A 3,824-nucleotide genomic window follows, 5' to 3' on the forward strand; every position below is an offset into this window, starting at 1 on the left:
CTCTATATATATATATACATATATATATATNTATATATATATNTTATATATATATATATATATATATATATATATATATATATATATGCACATATTATATAGATATATACACACACCATATTTTTGTAGTTATTCAAATTGCGCGCCGAAATTTTTCCGGACTTTATCAAAACGCAGTTAAACTACTGCAATAAGTTAAATTGACAAGCAAATTTTCAATTTTTGATCCGATATCATATTGTAAGAATGTTAATGTGCTGAAAACCTTAAATAAATTTGTTGCGAAAAATATTACCTCGGCTTGAACTCGGATTTTTTGTATTCTGAGCGTCCTAAGCCATTAGACTACTGCTTTAATAATATTCTTCGCAATAATTAGTATATGTAAGAACAATAATTCTTCTGCGTTTGATCGTTATAGGCTTGAATATGCTTATATTTATTTAATTTCGTGATGGTCTTAATAAACCTAAAAATTTAGTCAGATCTGAAAATAATTTTATTAGACTATTAAAATAATTAGTAGAAATCTCAAGCATAATAAATAATAAAATAATAAAATAAAAAATTTTGACATTCTAACAACAAATTTAACGATAACTGTGCCTTAAGTATCTTTAATGTAATTATTTTTGTGGTCCAACAAAATTCATTTAAATCTATCTCTAGAAAAAGTCTGGTTTCGTTAATTAGAATTTTAATTGAAAAATGGATAAATCAGAATCTATTCTAGTTGAATCTTTTCTAGTTGAATCTATTATAATTTTAGTTGAGATAACTAGAATTCTAGTTGATATAATTAGAATTTTCTGATTTCATCCATTCAATCAGTTTCTCAATGTACTATAGCTAAATTTTTAGACACTTCAGCAAAAATGTCTTTTTCGTGATTTTTTTTTTAGCGATATGTTGATATTTAAGCGAGATAAGCGGAAAAATAGAAATTTCTAATGCAGGCTATTTGAAATTCAAGTTAACATTTTCTTTATACACTTTAGAAATGTAGGTTGTAGCATTTGAAATTACTTATGCGTCTCACAGTCTCATTAAGAAGAAGAGCAGAGCAATCTATCATTGAGACTTGAAATATCACATTGCAACGAATTACAATTCGATCTAAACATACTGGCACGGGTAATAATGCAGAAGCGACTCGCAACTCTCATGCGATAAATAAATCGAGGCTATCTTGATCCCGTCGATCATGATCCCGAACTATAAATCTCGAGAGTTAGAAGAAGCGCACGTTTTCAGAGTTGAAGAAATAATAAGCATTACCATCGCCGTTTCCCTTTTATCCTATGAGGGTCGGCGCAGAGCCGTTAATGTTATTAAATTATCATATTTGCAATTCAATGTTCCACTGCTGCTTGCCGCGGTTGCATGTTCTTACTTCGCGTATTTGCTAGTTGTAAAATTCCATCCAGCATTATTAAACTTCCGTCTATGCCGCGGGTAATAGCATCCCGCAGTGACGTGACTAGGAAACATAGTATCCATCAATTTTATACTTTTTACTACCAAAGTATTATATCTTGTTACAAGTATCTATCGTTAAAGAGGAGTACTTTGAAAAGGCTTTAATTTACTGTATTATTTAATATTACTTTTTTAGAATATGTTTTATGTGAGAAAAATGCGTAAAAAAAGAGATTTGATGGGCAATAATTTTCTTATTAATTCTTTATATAACAGAAGATACACAAAGATTATTGAATTAGTCTAAATTTAATATTTATTCTATCGACATATATTATAATTAATAATTAAATATTTATATTTGCGTATTTTGAGAACAATGATGTAAATAATAAATTCTTATCTACTCGATTAATGAAGTACAACAAAAGGGTACGAAGGAAATGCGAGGGCATGAATAGACAAGAACAACTCATCAAAGGGCAGCAACGACGAACATATCGACGATCGTCAGCAGAAATTGGCCATTCCGTTATTCGACGAATTAGATGTGTACTTGAACTACGTTCACTTCTTCTCGGTATACGTAGCATTTGCAATTGCGAATCTGCAAACATGTTACGCCGTGCAATTTCGCATCTTGTCTATTTTTAAATTGATTGAAATTGACGAGTCTGCAATTATTATATCATTGGAAAATACTTTCAAGTCTCTTTTAAATTTAATTTCTAGCAATGATATTTGTTCAACTTTTCAAACCTTTGGATGTTGTACTAAGATTAACACGGGAATAGTTTTTTAAATGAAAAACACTATTATTAACACATTGTAAACCATTGTTCTTTTTTTCGATTTATAAATATTTGAAGACATTATGGATTTATTCACAATTTTCTGAAAAAAGTAAAGAAATAGAAATCAAACAAATATAAACGGAATAAAAAAAACATGATAATAATAATATTTCTATAAAAATAAATATTTTAATTAATATAACGATTCTTTTATGAAATTACATATTTAAGAAATTTCGTAAAGAATAATTACTGAAAAAGAAAAAAATGTGTTGAATATTAATCTTTTACAACAAATTTTTTCACCGTTGGAATGTAAAACCCCAGATAACTATTTCCGGATTAAACACATATTAAAAAAATTTAATTTTTTATATTTGTCTTGCATTTTTCTACTCTCTTGAACTTTTTCCTAGCGACAATACGTTTATAGAGGGTAAAATTGAATTTTCCTCGAAATTAATTTCATTGCGCTAATCCGTGGCAATTCATTTGATGGCAGGTCGCGGCATAAGAATGCATAGTCTTGATGCCGTGTTCTAAGAATCGCATTGCCCCCGCTTGTCGTAGTTGCCAATACATGTCTTGGCTTAATAACCAGTTCTCCCCCACGCGTCTTTGAGGCCACTGGACTACCTCGGGGCGCTCCTTCTGCCGCCGAAGGGCCGCCGACTTTTATCGTTCCCTTGACGGCTGTCTTAAAAAGTACAGGCCGAGAGAATGATTTGTATACGTCGCAAGAGCATAGCGACTCGTGTCTATAAGTATAGGCCGAGGTCGAGGAATGATTTGTACAGGATAGCTCCGCAGGCTGTTTCGCGGCCCAACAATTTCCCGAATATCTACGAGGATATGTAGGATCTCTAGGATGCGGGGATATCATCGTCGGCCCACTTCCAGGGGTGACCGCTGCCGGCTGACTCGTCATAATTGCCGGACACCGCATTTAAGATAACACGATAATTATGACGAGACAACGACGTAGGAGCTGAACCTAATCGGGCCGGCCTTTCCTCTCAGAAATTTGTTTGGGGAAACCATTTTTCACGGCTCAGACAGTAATAACAGCGCTGATCCCAATGAGCGGTCCGTGATTATATTGCCCCTGTATGGTTGTTCCCCCTCTCCCTCCCTCTCCCCTGTCCCCTCTTGGTGGCGGTATGTTAATTCATTCTGTGGAATCATATCAATTCGTGCAATTCTCTTTCCAATCGAATAATTACCCGTGACTTTTGTGAGAAAAATGATACTTTTATGTAAATTCATCCCAATTATTTTCCTTGGCTATATCAAGCAATTCGCGTTCTAAATTAAGTAAGAAAAAAAATGAAATGATAAACGGTTAAAAGGTTTCAACCGCGCGTGTATCTGCACGTGCGCTTAGATCACGATAAAAAAATAAGTGAAACAAAAGGCGAACGATATGGCCGATGACAGCGAACGCGCTACATTCTGTTCCGTAGATAAGCATCGCATATATAAAACGTCGCTAGTCGCCTTGCGTCCCTCGAGCCTCTCTCGTCGGTTCCTCTCACGAACGGTTAGATATCGACAATTTAAAGGCTGATCGTAAACTCTCTCTCTCTCTCTGTCTCTCTCTCTCTCTCTCTC

This window comes from Atta cephalotes (assembly GCF_000143395.1).
Source record: "Atta cephalotes unplaced genomic scaffold scaffold00004, whole genome shotgun sequence".
Classification (NCBI taxonomy): domain Eukaryota; kingdom Metazoa; phylum Arthropoda; class Insecta; order Hymenoptera; family Formicidae; genus Atta; species Atta cephalotes.